Source organism: Castor canadensis, chromosome 2 (genome assembly GCF_047511655.1).
Source record: "Castor canadensis chromosome 2, mCasCan1.hap1v2, whole genome shotgun sequence".
NCBI lineage: Eukaryota > Metazoa > Chordata > Mammalia > Rodentia > Castoridae > Castor > Castor canadensis.
Window position 1 is genome coordinate 171,063,859 of NC_133387.1, and position 19,871 is coordinate 171,083,729.

A 19,871-nucleotide genomic window follows, 5' to 3' on the forward strand; every position below is an offset into this window, starting at 1 on the left:
AGGTAATGTTATACAATGCTTTTAATATGCTTGAGTTTTGATTGTGATTTGTCACATGAGGTCAGGTGTGGAATTTTCCACTCATACATCTGTTGGTACTCAAAAACTTTCAGATTTTGAATTTCATATTTTTGGATTAAGGATGCTCAGCCTGTAATATTGTTAATGTTGTTTTGCAGAGAGGAACTTTCTTAGATTCTTTTTTTTCCTCCCTCCCTCCTTCCCTCTCTCCCTCCTTCCTTCCCTCCTTCCCTTCTTTGTTCTCTCCCTCCTTCCTTCCTTCCCTCCTTCTTTCCTTCCTTTCTTTTTTCTTTTTTTTGGCAGTACTGGGGATTGAACTCTGGGCCTGGTGCTTCCTAGGCAATCAAAAGCTCTATTACTTGAGCCATGCTTTTAGTTTATTTTTTTGAATAGGTTCTCACTCTTTTGCTCAGGCAGGGTTTGAACCACAATCTTCCTTCTTCTGCTTTCCCAGTAACTAGGATTATAGATGTGCACCACCACTCCCAGCCACTAGTTTCCTTTTTCTTAAGTTAGGCAGGATGGCCACCCTAGTCCTCAGCTTCCCTTTGTAGGTTGTTCACCCCATCTTGCTTAGAGATGATGTCTACAATTAGCCTAGAAACAACCTAAACCAGCCTTTTCTGTGATTCTTTCCCCAAGAACAGTGTCTTTCTTGCTTTCTTTAAGCCCATAACCTTGGTCAACACTATACAAATGAATGTTATGAAATTTGTCAAAATCAAAATGGAGTCACTTGTGCTAAACACACACAAAATAGAGGCAGGAGGTTATGAAGTGGATGGGTGGGGGGATCTCATGCATATTTTCCTGATCACAGAAACTATCATAAGACTCTGTCAAAACTCCAACCTTGCACAAAGTCCACTGTAATTTTGCTCACATACACACACACACACACACACACACACAAATACTGCAAAGACACCTGCCCAGTTACTGCCTAGTCAACCTTGGTCTGATGTTAACCTTGTAACCTTGTTATTAATTTTTATGGCCTATGCAAATTGTTTCAAAAGAACTTTATGCAATTTTCCTCAGTTTACCTTTAAAAACCCTGGCCTTCCTTTGCCTATCTACCTCCCACCATGTGCACCATGGCACACCTATCCTGGATCGTAAGCTTTCTGTTACTCTCCAGTAAACTCTTTTCTTTGGAGAACCTCTCTCTACTACTCACTTTAGATTGACAATATTTATTTAAATGTTGCATGACAGGGCTTTTAACTTGTTTGGGAGACAAATTGAAAGGCTTTCTAGCACAGTGGTTGAGTGTGTGTACTTAACCACTTGGGTTGAAGTCTAACTCACCCACTTATGTCACTTTAGACAGTTACTCAACCTTTCTTAGCTTCCTCATTTATAAAGTAGGAAAAAGAGTGATGCCTAATTCTCAGGAATATTAAATGAGTGCTTATGAAAAGTATTTTAGTTGTCTGTGACTGGTTCTTAGATACATAACTGCATATTTTATTTCACCAAAAAGACTAGTGTGTCATAGGCAGATATGCTATTGGATTCTTCTACAGGTGTCAGGGTAATGATGAGCAAAGAGAAGAAACTTGATAAATATTTGTTGACTTGTCTGCTTTGGCTGTTCAAAAACTAGTGAGAGAGATTTATACTAAACCCTCCTAGGAAAAATAGCAAAATACACAGAAAACACAAAGAGCTACAGAAACACTACATTTTACTTGATAATCTCTTGCACGTAGTAGGTACCCAATAAATGTCAATGAATAATTTTATTATACTTAAAAGTTAGTGGCAAGCGGACAAAAATTAAGAACTATAGCAATTTCAGGACTTTAAAGACATAAAAGGAAGAGAGGGACCAAGAAGGAAGGAGGTCACTGGGTGCCAGTAGCTCACACCTGTAATCCTAGCTTCTTTTATTGGGGAGTGGGTTTCCAGAGCAATTTCTGCATAAAAATCTATTCAGTATGGCATCAATCTTCTGAGTATATTGTACTGATAAATAAACACTGAGAAATTTAACAAATTTGTCATTTAATAAGTTTGAATTCATTTTTACCACATGGTATTGTACCCAGTCATCTGTTGAAACAGATTTCTTTTGAACAGATCTTAGTTTAAAAAAAGTCATAGATACTGTGAATCCTAGCTTCTTGAGAGGCTGAGATTGGGAGGACCGTGGGTTAAGATCAGTCCAGGCTAATAGTTTGTGGGACCCCATTTCTAAAATAAGCAGCGCAAAATGAACTGGAGGTGTGGCTCAAGTGGTAGAGTGCCTGCTTTGCAAGTGCAAAGCCCTAATATCAAACCCAATCCCACACACATCTACAAGAAAAAAAAAAAAAAGATGAAGGAGGTATATTCCTCCTCCTTCGGGCTCTGGGCTTATTTCTCAAGTGATTATTTGGTTCAGAACCTGAACTATCTTGTAGGAAAACAGTAGGGGGGAAGTTTACATGGATCCACATACTAGAAAAAAGCATGAGGCCAAATCTCAAACAATGGCTGTTAATGTTGATCAAAAAGCTAGGAATGGCTACTTTTCTGATGACATTGGCTGCAGACAGGTAGCAGGACTCAAGGACTGCAATACAGATGAGATGAGCATCCCAAAGAGGTCCTGAAAGATTTCCTGTGTTAGAGGATGTTAATGCCAGACTTCTGGGTCTAGAAAGGACCCTCAAGGTTAATTATCTGGAGAATCAGAGACCAACATGTAAGAGAGGAGAGGAACAAGGGCCTGGAAGAGAGCAGCCAGCTTTCTCCCAGCCCTTATGCACAGAGGCAAGGGATAGGGTCTGATGAGTTCAGCAGACACACACAGACCTCAAAGTCATGGTTCCTAATGGTTGGTGAAATTATCTCACTCTGGAAAGAAGTCCTACATACCCAAGATTTTGTGTTGGTGTGGTTTCTTTGGGCCTTAGTTCTTAACACCTCTGTTCTTCCATCTAAGGATAGGTCACACTACCTTTCTGGCCTTTGTGAGGAATGTTAAGCATGGTGTCTCCTCAGGCATCGTCCTTTAATTGAGGTGGATACCTCTGTGAAGGGGCCCAAGAGAAGCTGGCTGCCAGTGCGGTTGATTGGGTCGGTGTTGAGCTTTTGATAAATCCATGAACCTAATACCACAGAGAAGTGGGAAAAGAGGTGTTCTGGAAGCAAGTTTCTGCATGTGGGCAGGTCCTTCTACAGGTTTTCACTGGCCCCTCCCAGTCTGGGGTCACTCACACAGGTGTAGGTTATTATTCTCAGCATTGCTGGTCACCAGGGACATTACTGGCTTTGGGGGAAGCTGTGAATGTGCTCTGGGCCTTAAAAGTAGGTAGCACAGAGTGTCAAAGGGGTACTGTGATCTGAAAAGCAGAAAAACAGAAGGTCCCTGCTCCAGGGATCTGCTCCAGTATCTGAAAGTCTGCCCCTGCACAGGGATCCATACACCTGGGGAGAGCCAGTTGTAGAGCTGTCACTAGTTCCTGACCCCTTAGGTTGAATTCCTCCACCCAGGCCTTTTCAGTTAGAACACATGCTGACAAGCTTATGGCAGTTTGCAGTTCCCAACTGTAGAAACCTTGAGAAAGTCTCCATGGCATTCCCACATGAAGAAAGCAGTCCCTGATGTAAGGGAGTGCAGAACAATGCTCATTCCTGAGGGGTGGATTGGAAATGGAGGGGTGATGGCCCCAGATCTAAACCATCCTCAATCCCTGCCAGCCCCTATAAACTTCTCTCATTCAGGTAGCTAACTCCTGCCTGCATGCAAGTGGGTATGCATGTGTGTACACACATACCTTTACTCTCCTTACTTTGCTTCCCTTTCTTCTGTCATAATATCAATAGAAAGACTATGTTCTGTATTTCTCAAAGTGCAGTGAGAAGAGTTCTTAGTGCATTTGGGTTGCTGTAACAAACACTTTAGACTGATACCAGGCAGGATGGTGTGCACCTATAATACCAGCACATGAGAGGTAGAGGCAGGATAATTTCGAGTTCTAGACCAGCCTGGGCTACATACAGAGAGACCCTATATCCAAACAAACAAACAAAAGCAACAAAAAACCCTTAGACTGGGTAATTTACAAACAACAGAAATGTATTGTTCATAGTCCAACACTGGGAATTTCAAGATCAAGCTGCCAGCAGATTCAGCATTTGGTGAATCTTTGCTTCAAAGATGGCACTGCTAGCTGCCTTCTTACATGGTGGAAGGACAAAGGGTACTCAGTGGAGCCTCTTTTGCAAGAGCACTAACCGTTGGGGCTAGTGGAGTGGCTCAAGTGGTAAAGTGCCTGTTTAGCAAGTGTGAGGCCCTGAGTTCAAACCCCAGTACCAAAAAAAAAGACAAGAGCACTAACCCCATTCATGAGGGTGGAGCCCAAATTTACATTGGGTGTTAGGTTCCAGCATATGGATTCTGGGAGACACCAGTACTCAGACCATACAAGTGAGTGCCTCAAGGGGGTGGGGAGAGACACTAGCTTGGGTAGCTTCTGGAGTTTTCCACCTTTACCCAAGATTCCAGAGTTCCAGGGTCTCTTCTCACAGTGTCCCCTCATTGCCCATGCCCTGATCTAGGCTCTTTCTAGCCCACAGGAAAGTGATACTGCTAAGAGGGAGGTGCAGAGTCAGCAAGGCAGAGATTCTATTCTTCCCAAAAATGTGGCTCGTGGAACCCTCTGGACCAGATGGACACTTACTGAGGAACAGGCAAGTGGTGAGTAAGTTGATGAAGGACCTGGAAAAGGAGAGAGGATGAGGACAGGAGAGGGAAACCTGAGAAACATGGGGCATGGCTTGGGAAGGCACTAGGAGTCTGACTCAGTAGAACCATTGTCTTCTCAGCTGTCAGGTCTGGGTGTGGCTCAAGTGATAGAGTACCTACCTAGCAAGTACAAGGGTGGGTTCAATACCCAGTACTGTCAAGAACAAAACAAAACAAACGGCTCTTCACCTGTTTCAAGTGACAAAGGACAGAATAAATACCCCTGTTTTGAGCTACTTGGGAGGCAGAGATTGGGAGGATGGAGGCCAGCCTGGGGAAAGTTAGAGAGACCCCTATCTCAACAAATAAACTGGATGTGGTGGTGTATGCCTGTACCTATCTGTGTGGGAGATACAGGTGGGAGGATCAGGGTCTGAGACTGGCCTAGGGCAAAATTGTAAGACTCCACCTGAAAAATAACTATACCAAGAAAGAGCTGGGGGCATGGGTCAAATGGTAGAGCTCCTGCTTAGTAAGGTCCTGAGTTCAAGCTCCAGAACTGCCAAAAAAAGTGACGGGGGACAGGGGCTATCAGCACTGACACTATTTATGAGAACTTTCAATTAACCAAGAGGAAGTAATTAGCCAATATAAAACAAAACCAATGACATTCATGAGATGTCCTTGTCTTCTTATGTTCATATGTATTTATTTTATTTACAAGCACTTATATAATGCTTACAATGTGCCAAGTTTATGTAATCCTTATACAGTCATCTTAATTTACATCATTTATGGACAAGTATCACTTTGTAGATCAAATAGTATCCATATTACTAATGGATAGTACCATTATTTTTATAATGATGATGGTGACTATACAAATTATAAGAGTAGTTAATGTTTATTATGGATTATGTTCTTGTTTTATATATAATATATACCAATTAGCTTATTATCTCTGAGCCAAATAATTCATATGCATTATTTTGCTTAATCCCCAGAATAGTTACAGAAAACAGCTTCTGTTTCCCAGATGAGAAAACAGATGTACAAAGCATGGTAAGAACTTTGTCCAAGTTGTCCAAGATGCAAGGTTGTGGTATGTGTAGTTTTGTAGTACTAGGGTTTGAACTCAGGGTCTTGCATTTGCCAGACAGGCACCCTGCCCAACCATTGGTTGAGATGGGGTCTCACAGACTTTTTACCTAGCCTGCAGTCTTCCCTACCTCCACCTCTCAAATAGCTAGGATTATAAGAATGAGCCAATGTGTCCAGCTGCAAGTTAGATTTAATAACATTCTTTGCTTCAGAGATAAGCAATATTCACCATGGATAAGGAACTGTCATTGTCCAAACGAAGCAGACGAATTATAAGAGCAATCCTGTACGGAGCACCTATTATGTATCAGGCACTATACAAGGTGTCTTAGTACCTTAAGTCCTCGAAATACACTGGAAACCTACTAAATATTTACCCTTATTTTACTGATAAGGAACTACCCAAGGTTTTACAGTGAACAAAGGGACTCATCAGAAGATTGCTGGAACCTTCAGGGGCCCGTGTGGGCAGAGGTACCTTACATGCTAAATATCCTGAGGGGACTTAAATCCTTCCAGCAGCAACTAAGACTTTATATCAAAATCTAATTTGTCCAACCTATAGTAGAGTAATTGCCAGAACTTGCTCCCACAATGCCAGCCCCTTAAAGATCCTGATATACTGTGGCTCATTTTTCCTCTTGGGGAGGAAGAAGACAAATCCTACCACAGAGACTAGGGGATTGGCCCAAGTCCACACAGCAGACAGGAGGATAATGAGGGAGCTAGGGATAAATTATGCTGGACAGGTTTCCTAATTCTCAGCTCAGTGCTTTTTCTATGAGACCATCCAGCCTCAAATAACTCATTCGTTAGCTGCCTCTCTTTTGCAAATATCCCTAGCTCCTCGCCATTCTCTTTCAGGCACTTTGCTTTCTTTCATATTTCAGACACAGCTCCTTTGTGGCACATACTGAGTGACAGGCAAGGTGGCATCTGTGTCTGTTCAGTCGGGGGCTCAGTGAGGGACCTGTCCTTTTCTTTCCTGTAAAATGATCTACGCATTCTTTGCTAGTGCAAAGAAGATGTGGAAAGTCATTTTCTCCTGACCTGGTGTATGGGTAAATTAATCTAGCATTACAAACCCATAACAGTTAGGCGATCTGTGTGTAATAGGTTTAGGCAGCGAGTCTCTGGAGTTTAGCCTGTTCAGCATAAAAAAGGCCACAGAAATCCTTCTGTCCGTGAAATCCTCTGCACACAATTCAGGAAATGTACAAGACAGTGAGAATACAGTCAACCTATTGGAATTTCTTTCTTTTTTTTTTTTTTAAAAGAAAAAAATAGGTTGCAGAGGAAAACTGTTGACTGCCAACCCCTTGCCTTGTTAGGAGGGTTATCCTGCAGTCACTTATTAGACGCAAAAATTCTAAAGTCTTGGGGGAGGGTCAGGTCATTTAATAACATGTCAATATTAAGTTACATCATAAATAATCAGAACTTCCTGCATAGTTAATGGGAACTTTGTTGTATAAATTTGGAAAGTATCCAAATGGAGACAAGTGACTTCTGTTATTATTTAGCCCTCTGGGTCTAACTTACTTGGGGAGTTAGCTGTTGTTTTGAACTTTGGTACTTTTAGCAAAGAATAAAAAGAAAGGCCCTAAACCAACTGACTTATGATCATCTTCCCTTCCTTTTTTCAGTTTTAAATTGATTAATTTTTTTATATAAATAAGATCCAATAAAATTCAAAGCCATGTGACCAAGAGCAAAACATGTAAATTGCTGTTTAGTTTTTATCTTTAGCAGACTGAATCAGTTTGGCGATGATCAACTCCAACCAAGCTTGCTGTTACTAAATAGGATGCCTTCTGACATTGGCCACATTTTCCCTATTTCTAGCCCCAGAGTATTCTAAAGGTCCTTAACAGTAATTTGAATTGGCATTAAATCACAGACAAGATTTGAGTTTCTACTAGGTGAGGGAAATAAGTAATTAAGGTTCCATAAACCATAAGACACAATATAAATGTAAAGACTAATTATTATGATTATTGACCCAAAGAATGAAGTTCTTATCTACAATTCAGACCTCCCCTCTGCAGCCCAGTCTACCTCACTAACTTTGTCTCCCGCTGCTGCTCTGCACTGGAGGCTTTGCTCTGCTCACGGGGCCACTCACTGTCCAGCGTCTTCTGCCCGCAAGCCTGCCTTTACTCCTTGCCTCCCAGTGTCCTGCTCAGCCCCTCCTTGGAATGGTCTCCATTTCTGTACTTTCTGAGTCTTCCTAGCCTCTAGGCTTATGCTAAATTCTATTTCCTTCTTGAAGCTTATTTTTGAGGCCACCACTTGCTGAGATCAACTGTGCTAGGAATTTGACTCATGTTATCAAGAGTAAGCCATTCTGAATGTTCCCAAAGACTCACGTGTAAGGTCTAAGGCACTTGGCTGGGGGAACTTTGAGGAGGTGGGGCCTAATGAAAGGAAGTTAGGTCATTGGGGGTGTGCTCTTGAAGGGGATATTGGGACCTTAGTGTCATCTGCTTCTCAGCCACCATGAGGCAAACAATCTTCCTCTCTCACAATCTCTTGTCATGACAAACTGCACTGCCACAGGCCCAAAGCAACAGGGCCAAACGACCACAGACAAAACTTTTGAAACTGTGAACCAAAATAAACCTTTTCCTTTATTAAGTTGATTAGCTCAGATATTTTTGTCACTGATGGAAACTGACATTCATAGTTTTATTTTTTGTTTGTTTAGGGTAACCCATTTATGTGCCTCAAAAATCAAAATTGTATACGAGCTGTAAATTAAAGAGTGTCAGTCTTGTCCCTGTTCCTGTCAACTTTATTATCCATCTTCTACCATAGGTTGTCATTTTTAAAGATATTCTTTGTGTCCATCCAAGGACTATTTATATAAAAGATTGGCACATATAAATATGTATATATTTAGTTTCTCCCTCTCAGAAAATAGAACATGGTGCTACACATACTGTTCTACACTTCTCTCTCTCTCTTATCCTATCCTAGAGTACATACTTGTCAGTACTCTGAGAGCTACCTTTTTCAGCCGCATTGTACTCCATTGTGTGGAGTTCTTTAAAATTTTTTAAATTGACAAATAATAATTGTGTATATTTACAGGGTACAATGTGACAATTTAATCTATGTATACATTGTAGAAAGACTCAATCAAGTGAGTTAATGTAGCTAGTTCTTCAACTTATTTTGGTACAGAGAACATTAAAAATCTACTCTTTTTAAAATTCATACCTTATAATTATATATATTTGTGGAATAAAATTTGACCTTTAGGCTGGGCTTCTAATTCTAGCTACTTGGGAGGCAGAGATCAGATAGCAGTTTGAGGCCAGCCCAGGCAAAAAGTTCATAAGACCCCATGTTAACCAATAAAAAGCTGATGTGCACTTATCACTCCAGCTATGTGGGAAGCATAAATAGGAAGATCATGGTCCAGGCCATCTTAGGGATAAATGTGAGAACCTATCAGAAAAATACCTACAGCAAAAAGGGCTGATGGTATTGCTCAAGTGGTGGAACATCTGTCTAGCAAGCATAAACCCTGTGTTCAAATACTAGTACCACCAAAAAGTTGATGTTTATACATGTATACAGTGTCTGTTGATCAAATCAGAGTAACTACCTTTCCCCCCCTTTTTTTTTTGTGATACTAGAATTTGAAGTGAGGACCTTGAGCTTGCTGGGCAGGCGCTTTACCACTTCAGCCACACCTCCAGCCACCATTTATTATTTATTTGTGGTGAGACATTCAAACACCTGTTTTCTAGCTATCCTGAAATATACAATAACTTATTGTTATTATAGTCATCCTATGGTACCATAAAACACCAGAACTTATTCCTTCTAATTGTAGCTTTATACCTACTGACCACCCCTCTGTCCAGCCTCCTTTCCCCTCTTCCCCCCCGTCTCTGGTAACCACTGTTCTATACTCTACTTCTATGAGATCAGCTTTATTTAGGTTTCATATATGAGTGAGGTCATGTGGTATTGGTATTGTCATGCCTGGCTTATAAAAATCCATTCTTTTAGGAATTCTGAAACACACAATACATTATATATGCAGTAGATCACTAAAACCTTCTTGTCTAACTGGAACTTTGTACCATTTTAATGACATCTTTTTTCTTCATCCCTCCCTTTCCAGCCTCTGGTGACCACCTTCCTATTCTCCATCTCTATGAGATTAAATCTTTTAGATTCCACATATAAATGAGCTCATCGAGTACTTGTCTTTCTGTGCCTGGTTTATTTCACTCAGCATAATGTCCTTCAGTTTCATCCATGCTGTGAATGACAGGATCTCCTTTTTTAAAGGCTCGATTGTATTCCACCGTGCATATATACCACATTTTTCTTATCCATTGATGGGTATTTACACTGCATACATATCTTGGCTATTGTAAATGAAGCTGAAACGAGCGTGGAGTGCAGATATCTTTTCAATATACTAATTTCAATTTATTTGTTTTATACCCAGAAGTGGGATTGCTAGATCATATGATAATTCCTTCGTTCCTTCCTCTCTCCCTCCTTCCCTCCTTCTCTTTCTCCCTCCCTCTCTCTCTCCCTCCCTCCCTTCTTTCTTTCCCTCCTCCCACTCTCTCTCTCTCTCTGGAAACTCCACACTGTTTTCCATAATGGCAGTACTAATTTGCTCTCTTATGAACAGTGCACAAGGGTTCCCTTTTCTCCACATTTCTTTCAACATTGTTATTATTTGTCTTTTTATTTTTATTTTCATTTTATTTATTTATTTTTTGAGACAGGGTCTCACTATGTAGCCCAGGCTGGTCTCGAATTCATAATCCTCCTGCTTCAGGCTCCTGAGTGCTGGGATTATGGATCCATGCCACTACACCAGCTGTCTTTTTTTTTTTTTTTTGTCAGTACTGGGATTTGAACTCCGTGTTTCACACTTGCTCTACTGCTCGTGCCGCACCTCTAGTACTTTTTTCTCTGGTTATTTTTAAGGTAGAGTTTCACTTTTTGCACAAGCCAGCCTGGACTGTGATCCTCCTCTTTTAGGCTTCCTACTGTAGCTGGAATGACAGATGCATACCACTGTGCCCACCTATTGTTTGAGATGGGATCTCTTGAACTTTTTACCCCAGGCTGGCCTTGAACTGCCATCCTCCTGATCTCAGCCTCCTAAGTAGCTAGGAATACAGGCATGAGCCACTAGTGCCAGGCTCCAGCTGTCTTTTGATAACAGGCATTCTAAACGTGTGAGTTGACTTCTCATTGTAGTTTTAATTCACATTTCCTTGATGATTAGAGATACTGAGCATTGTTTTTCATAAAGCTGTCGGCCATTTATATCTTCTGAGAAATTCTGTTTAAATCCTCTGCTTATTTTTAAATTAGATTGTTTCCTTGATATTGGGTTGGGTGAGTCCCTTATTTATTTTGATTAGTAGCCCCTTATCAGATGTATCACTTGCAAATATTTTCTCTCAATCTGTGGACTATCTCTTTACTCTTGCAATGTCTAGGGCTGGTGGGAGGAACAGAGAGTGAATCCCTATAGTAGCTGAAAGTACCAGAGACAAATGAGGCCAATAGAGTTTGAGGGGGCTCCTAAGGTAAGTTTAATACAAGTATTTTCTTTACTATCTCTCTAATTTGGTGCTTTACACATAAAAGGTGCTTAATAAAAGTTTTTAATTGATCAATTCATTTGAACTGATATTAAAAGTCTTCTTATTGTGAGAACGCATTAATATACAATAGATAGGTAAGAATCCAGTTTCTAGAACTAGACTACCCAGGGTGTAAATACCAGCTTTGACACCGAGTAGCTGTGTGGCCCTCATTAAGACAGTCCACATTTCTGTGCCTGTTTTTTCATTTGTGTTTTTTTATTGTTGTTGTTGTTGTTTTTTGGTAGGACTGGGGTTTGAACTCAGGACTTTGTGTTTGCAAAGCAGGCGCTCTATCCCCTGAGCCACCCCTCCAGTCCTCTCATTTGCAATATGAGACCAATACTTAAGATAATACTTGACACCTAGCAAGGAGAATATAAGCACTAATGATGATCATATGTAGCTTTTGCATATATTATTTTTATATTGAGCTTTTATTAGCCAAGTTCTGTGGGGTTTTTTTGTTGTTGTTGTTTAGTGGTACTGGGTATTGAATGCAGGGCTTTTTACTTGCTAGGCAAGTGCACTACCACTTGAGCCATGCACCCAGCCTCCAAGTACTGTACTAAGTGCGTTACATATTTCCTCCCCATCTCCAAGCAACTCTCTGAAGGAGGTCATATGATCAACTCCACAGGAGGTATTATTATCCTCTCTATTTTACAAAATGATGAAATCCAAAAGTTCTTCAAGTATCTTTGCCAAAGTCAAATGAGGCAGAGTCAGACTCTGATACAATTCTGCTTGTCTCCAGTCGCTCTATTATGTCATTCTTGGAGATCCAATTTTAACAGCTATTTGGTATTCTAGAAGCACATGATTCAGGCCTAGAATTCATTGGATATACATCCTTGTGACTTAGCATCTAAAAATCTTTCCACCTGATTTCTGAGGACTCGGGCATTTGGCTCATGGTACTTCTGTTATATTTCTCTTGGTTCCTTCAGTATCTGCTCATCTCTCACCCCAACATCCCCTGCTCACATCAATTCACATGACCTTAAATCTGAATACCATGTCACTGTCAGCATCCATTAGCATAGACCTAGTAAGTACTTGGAGCAGTGCCATTTCCGAAACGCTTAACTCTCATTATAACTCAAAACCTCTTGCTTTTTTTTGATGGAGAAAATCATGCAATCATACAGACTCAATCACTGTACATTCATGACCTCCAACCAGGGCTTCAGCATCCCTCATCAATCCTGTGATTGATTTTCAAATTTCATTTTTCAGCTCATGATCTTCCTAATATCTATTCCAAACCTTTGCCATCTTCTTCAAGCTTTTGTTTTTTTTGTTTGGTAGTGGTGATGGTGTTTGAACTCAGAGTTTTGCACTTGCTAGACAGGTGCTCTACCACTTGAGCTACACCACAATCCTTTTGTGCTTTATTTTTCAGGTAGGGTTTCCTACTTTTCCACCCGGGCCATGATCCTCCTATCTATGCCCCCTGTGTAGCTGGAATTACAGTAGTGCACTATGACACCCAGCTTGTTTTTCAAATGCAGGTGTTGCTAACTTTTTGCCAGGCCTGGCCTCAAACTGTGATCTTCCTGATCTACGCCTCTCATGTAGCTGGGATTACATGTGTGAGCTACCACTCCTGGCTGCAGCACCCTTTTCAAGTCCCACACCTTGAATTCAACAAACAACCTTTCTCTCAAATTATCACGATAATTGGGGACTTTGGTTTCTGGAGGTTTACAGCTCCATTCTTGGCTACAACTTTCTAGAATTCTACACTATTCATGAGGGGTCACTTCAACTTCAATGATATAAATACTGTTCTATGCTTGCTATAGATTGGATCAGAATATTCCCCAAAGGCCTGTGTGTTAAAGGCTTGGTCTCCAGGGTGGTGCTATTGGAAGGTGGTGGAATGTTTAAGAGGTAGGGTCTAATGGGAGGTTTTACATTATTGGGGTGTGTCTTTAAAGGAGATTCTGGCACTCCAGAATCTTCCTTTTCCTCTTTTGCTTCTTGGCTTGTGAGGTGAGCAGTTTTACTCCATCACATGCTCTTACCATATGTTCTGCTTTGCCACAGGTCCAAAACAATCATGGGCTGATTTTTGCCTCTAAAGCTGTAATGCAAAATAAACGTTTTCTCTTTATAAGGTGATTAACTCAGGTATTCAGGGGTGATGAATATAACTAAGACAATGCTGATGTATTTTTTTTTTCAGCTATATATCTCCAAGTCTATACTTGGGGGTTTCATAGGCACCTCAACTTCAAAAGATTAAGAATTGAACACATGGTTATTTCCTTAAAAACCTATTTAAAAAAAATATGTGGTGCTGGGGATCCAATCCAGGCCCTTGCACATGCTAGGAAACTGTTCTACCACTGAGTTACATCCCCAACCAAAACCTGTATCTTTTGCAGGGTATTACTCTCTTCCCAGATACCATTGGCACAGGGAGCCATGACCACCATCCAGCCAAACTAGCAGGGTATCCTTGTTTCTCTGATCTTTACTTTTCACATTCAATCAGTTGTCAAGTTTTGCCAAATTTTTATCTTGTTTCTAGAATTTATACCATTTCTCTGCTCTTATTACTACTCTCCTAATTTCATTTCTTGACTGAATTGGACTGCCTGGACTGCTTTAGAAGTGCATTAGTCTGTTTTCTGTTGCCACTAACACAAAACCACAGACTATGTAAGTTATAAAGAAAAGTATGTCATTTTGGCTCATGGTTCTGGAATGCAAGGTCTAAGGGTCTCATCTGGTGATGATTCTTGCTGACAGAGTCCTGAGGTGGTACAAAACATCACATGACAAGCTACAGGGTGCATGTGTGTTTGTATGTGTGTCTCTCTGCCCTCTCTCCCTCTCCTCTCTCTGTATCAGGGGGTCCTCTCTAATAATCTTATCTAATCTTAATCACTTCCCAAAGAACCCACCACAGTCAGATTTAGTTTTCACCCTCTTATTACCTTACCATGGGGCTTAAGTTTCAACACATGAAGCCTTTAAGGACACACTCAAATCATAGCATGAAACTTCCACATTTTTTGACCTCTGGCTTGCCTCCTTCATACTTACCTTCATCATTGTTACCAGCTGATCTTTCTAAACACAGATCTACTGTATTACACTTCCTCTGAAAACCCTGCACTGACTCCCTATGGCCTACAGGATAAAGTCTTATCTTCCTGTCATGACTTTTGTGGCCTTTTTTTTTGGTTTTCTTTTTTTAAATTATTATTTATTCATATGTGTATACATTGTTTGGGCCATTTCTCCCCCTTGCCCACCCTCCCCCTTTGGCCCTCAACTTGCTTCCATGCAGATCCTGTTCTGCTCTCTTCTCCAATTTTGTGTGGCCATCTTTGACCTGGCTTCTGTTTCTTTCTGCATTGCCTTCACTTACTAATACCTGCCTGGCCCCTTAAACTTAAGCCACAAAGAAGAGTTTGCAGTTCTTTGAGGTGCCTTGTTGTTTCTTGCCTCCACACCTTTATTAACACTATCTTCTCTGCCTAGACAATCCCTCTACTCTTTTGCCTTTATGTGGTCAACTCCTTCTATCCTTTAAGACTTAGTCCATGGTCAATTCTTTGGGGAAGCTATTTTTGGCAAGAGTTACTCCCAAACTCTAGACAGGGTTGGCTACCCTGCCCGTGGACATCCACAGTGCCATGTATTGCACTCAGTCTCAGTGTACTTATCTATTTATGTGGCCATATCACAATTAGATTGCGAGTTCTCCGAAACTTGAAACCGTGCATTATTTCTCTACGTACCCCTGATCCTAGCAGTGGCATAGAGGAGGTAGGTGATCACTACATACCTTTAATGAAAAGTGTTGAACAAATGAATGAGTGACTCATTAATGGCAAACTATTTTGCATCTGAAATTACTTCTCCACTTTAAAAATAGGTCAGAAGAGGACTACTCAGTATCAGCAAATATGTTTGCTTGTGAGTACAATGGCATAGTTATATTGGAATGGTACACTGAGATATGAAGGTGCCCAAAGTCAATTGAGTCCTGAGAGAAGAACCTGGAAGTCCCTGTCGTGGAACTGTAGGATTCTTTAGAGAGCTACAATAAACTTACCGGATTTCTATTCCATGTGCACAAAACTCTCATTTCATTTAAACCTTCTGTTTTTTCTTTCTTCTTTTTCTCTTCTATGTTTTTGCAGGAAATCTTATTTACTGACTGAAAAATCATTTCTAAATCATGTTAACGTATATACAGAGTCTTTGTCTGAATAAGTAAAAAAATGGAACGCTGAGGACAAGCCAGAGTTAAGAGTTCTTTTTTTCCCTCTCCTATACTGATTTTCTTTCCAGAGGCTTTCCTGAAGATCCTGGATCTAGCTAAAGCTGAAAAGGTAAGGGAGAATGTGCATTTCACCTGAAGTACAATACTGAGTATTTATGACCACCAAGTATCATTAGGACTCTTTTTGTAACTGAACTGACAGTAAGTAATGATAATGATAGTAAAAAGGAAAATGATCTGCTATTAATATTAATTATAATAACTAGAAGTTACAGTCCTCAGATGCCCGCTGAGTGGCAGGTGCATATTTATATTTCACACAACCTTTTAAATAGAAAGGATATTTCCCCCATTTTTCTGTTTGAACTAAGGTTCATTCAGTGAGATCAAATAACTTGGGGCAGGTACTAGGGACAAACTGAGAAGACCTTGGGGCCAAAGGCCATGCCGGTTTCACCAGGCGACACTAAGCCTCTCCTAGTTCCCAGGAATTTTTGTTTACCTGCCAGAGCCGTAGGTGAAGGCAGGGACAGAGAGTTGGGGAATCAGACGAAGGTGCCTAGGCAACTAAAGACTCAAAGTCTTGAAAAGGCACTGGGAAGTCAGACTTCTAGGAGAGTCACTAGGTAAGAGCCTGGAGAAGGGAGGGAGTAGCAGAAGAGGAGGGGCGGGGCCTGGGCGGGAACACTGGCGACGTGCAGCCCGTTTGTGTACAGGCCAGAAATTGCTCCTCTCCTGGGAAAGTGGAGGTGAGGGGAAAGTGAGTGTGGACATTATGGGCACCTCTGTGACTTGTTGAGGCAGCTCATCCTCACCTGTTCTATACCCTAGAAGAGGGTCTTCTATGCTCGCCTGCGATGGCGTTCTAGTAGAACAAGCAGAAAGGTGACAGGGAGAAGGTCCGGCGCAGAGAGTCCCTCCCCACCCGGCACATGGTACGGCCCATGCCCCGCCGCTGATCTGGCAGGCTGCGCGCGCACCCTGCGGCGGGGCGCGGGCCGGCGGGGAGCTGAGGCTTCCGCGGCCCGCCTCCGTCTCGGCCGGGTTCCCTCCTCCCGCTGTTCTCGTGCACCTCGCCAGACCAGCGCTCGCCTGTTCGCGCGTCCCCGCGCTTGGCGGGGAGGAGCGCGGCCGCGGGGGCACGCCCCGGGACTCCGCCCCCCAGCTCCCCTCCCCTGAGCCCGGGTTCCCGGCTCGCGCGGCTCGGTACGAGACGAGGGGACCCAGTGCCCACGCGCCCGCCCCAGCGCCCCCACCCCTGCGTGCAAGGCGCCGCGCCCTCCTGCTGCCCTGCCCGGTGTATGGAGGGGCCGGTTGTGATCGCAGCCGCTGCCGCCGTAGCCGCCGCCAGCGCGCGGGGGGATGACCTGGGGGTGGCTTTCGGAGCTGGCTGCCGCGCAGGAGGTCTGGGGGCTTAGCCAGCCCCTTGGAGAGGTGCGGGGGCGGGGGTCCCGCAGCAGGGTCGGAGAGAGGGGTGGCCCGGGTAGACGGAGCGCGGGGGCCACGCGGCTCGGGAGCGGGAGGTCCTGGGGAAGCGCAAGCCAGTGTGCCCCGGAGAGCGTGAGGGTCCGGGGTTGGGAAGAGCAGCTGATGGGCGCCCAGCAGGGAGCTCCGACATTCTGCATCCTCGGGCACTCGGAGCCACCTCGTGGGAGGAGGCGGGGTGAGGTGTCAGTGACACGATGAAGTCTGTCTTGGAGGATGATCCGGCTGGGGCAGGTGGGGTGCAGCGTAGCGGGGAGCAAGGGGCGCCGGCGTGTTTTCCCAAGAGAGCGGGGTCGGTCCCTCGCCCCTCCATACCCTCAGAGTGCCCGCGAGAGACAGTGATTTATGTGTAGCGAGAAGCAACAGAAATTTCCTGCACAATGTATCTTTCTCTGCCTTCACAGACTCAGTGACTTCCCAGCCCCAGGGAGTGTATTTTGCCTTCTCCTCTGTAAAGCTTTCTGTGGATTGCATTATCATTTGCTAAATACATTAAATACAGCGCTATTTATTTCAGTCTGCAACTTCCAGACCTTTGTTCCTTTCTCTCCACATCTAGGAATTTCAGTAATAAATCACTGAGGGAGATAGACTCCCTTGCCCTTCCCTTCATTGTTCTCCCTAACCCCACCAAATCAGGTGGAAGGCCCTCCTAAAAGGAGCTCTCCACAGAATGCCTGCTTTTCCTGGTGGGGACGACAGAGGGTGGCAGGTGCTTTTTTTTAAGGGTGGGCTGTTCTCTAGTTGGGATCTAGAATTTAGGGAGTCTCATTAACAGAAAGTCAGTCTTCATGTCCTGAATCAGACACCTTGGAATACAGGAGGTTGGACTAAAAAGTAACATGAGATTTATTCTCAGGCCAGTGCCAGGAAAGATGAAAGAGGCCAAGTTGTTAATTCTGAGTCCATGCCTCACTGATAGCATGGCTCTCGGATTCCCAACTGACGTTTGGCATACCTAAAGGACAGTGTGCCAGAAGAAGGTGGGTAGAAGGCTGGAGAATGAAATGGGTTTATTCTTAGTGTACTGCTAGACATTCTATTACATCTTATAGCTATCCCGCCCCCTCGCCCCCCCGCATCTATTTTTAGCTGAAAATGTGGAGTAGGGATAGTTTAACTTTTGGATAAGATGAAAGAAAACCTTCAGAAATTTTCTGGAAAATTTAAATTAGTGTGTAACTCGAAAGAATTCTTAGGAACCCAGAGAGGCAGCAAATACTGCAGTCTCTGTTATGCACATGTTGAAATAAACTGCCACATACTTTTAAGTTATATGAGAAGGATGGAGAAAACCTGTTTCATTTTGTAAAGACGTGCCCTGGGTGTGCGTTTGGCAGTGTGTAGAGCAGAAACATTTATATTTCTATAAAACACACACAAATGTATATTGTTTAACTTTAACGCAAAAACTTGGATGTAGTATTTGGGAAATCTGTCGTTGTTTGAATAGTTTAGTCAACCAGGAAAATCAGTTACTAGAGGTGCTGTGCTGTTGTTTGTGTAGTAACTCACTTGGGATGCCTTGATTGATTGCGATGGTTCTCATCAACTCCTCTTCTGTGCAAAGTGCTTAAACAGCTCTGGCTCTCAAGCGGGAAGTACAAAGAGCCCTTAGGACCTGGAGCATACTAATCTAGCAGTGTGTAGGTTGCCTTCTAAATCTACCTTAACACCTTGCCTTCTTTGCAGGTGGTTTAACTTTTATGAAAGCAATTGAGTTCACTTTAAGATAGGACCCTCCCCCATCATCAAGGCATATATAGACTAAGGCAGTGTGTAGGAATAATAATTTCTGTTTCAGGGTGTTGCTTTAAAAAGGTCAGGTAAATTTTGATAACTGCTTCTTGTGCTTTCCTCTTATTTTTCATTGCTTCCTAGACAATTTCATTTGTGATTCTGTCAAAATATAAATTGAAGTAAAAATATTCTCTAGAGATGTTTCTTTTGTGAATGTGTAGACTAAAAATTGGTGATTGTTTCTAATGAATTCAGGAATTAAACATTATCTTCGTGAAATCAGGAAAGGGATGGGAAATGTAAAAATAACGAATTGGAAAGTTTGTTGTTTTAATGTGTAATTATGTTACCTAACACCATATGATCAGCATTGGTACTATGTAGAAGTATATATTGCTAAGACAACATAGTAGAAGTGAAGGTGAATTGCAGTGAATTTACTACTTAATGCAAACTAATTAGATTAGAAAAAATTTGGAGTCTGGTTGCTAAATGTATTGCTCTGAAGGATTTGCTTTTAACTTTTTTTTTTTTTTTTGATTGGTCCTTTTTTCAAAAAGTTTAACTCAGATTGAATTAGAAAAAGTTATATTGTTTTTATTTAACATATGTTGTATGCAAACACTGGTACTTTTTTGTTGTGTATTTGGCATACGTTCACTAATTCGCAAGAGCATGGGGAGGAAGGCTTTATTTGGTTGTCATATATGGAATATACTTAATGTCATTTTTAAAATATTGGTTTGCAATGGAATGAAAAACTTTTTTTTTAATCCTTCAACTTATTGTTTGTGTGCTTTTCCTCCATTGTCAGGCTTAAAACATACAGTATCATTGTTATCTGTCCCCTGAATAATGGTCCTGAGGTGATATTATTAATGTGGCTTTTTAAAATCAAACTAATTATACTGCCCTAAAAGCCACATGTGTGTGATTCTAGCTGCCTGGTGCCTTTTGAGAGCCCTGG

General features: G+C 42.1%; 1 protein-coding gene across 3 annotated transcripts in view; it reads left to right on the forward strand.

Moving 5' to 3' along the window:
• Positions 1-16,789: 16,789 nt before the first annotated feature.
• Positions 16,790-19,871, forward strand: part of Cdon (cell adhesion associated, oncogene regulated) — an 89,306-nt gene continuing 86,224 nt past the window's right edge. Inside the window, exon 1 of one of the 3 annotated variants that reach the window (XM_074066407.1) lies at positions 16,790-16,885. The gene's annotated coding sequence lies outside the window, so the exon portion shown is untranslated. Of the gene's footprint in view, positions 16,886-16,908; positions 17,114-17,389; positions 18,148-19,871 lie in introns of those variants that run through there. The other 2 variants (XM_074066406.1, XM_074066408.1) reach the window with 2 other exon arrangements.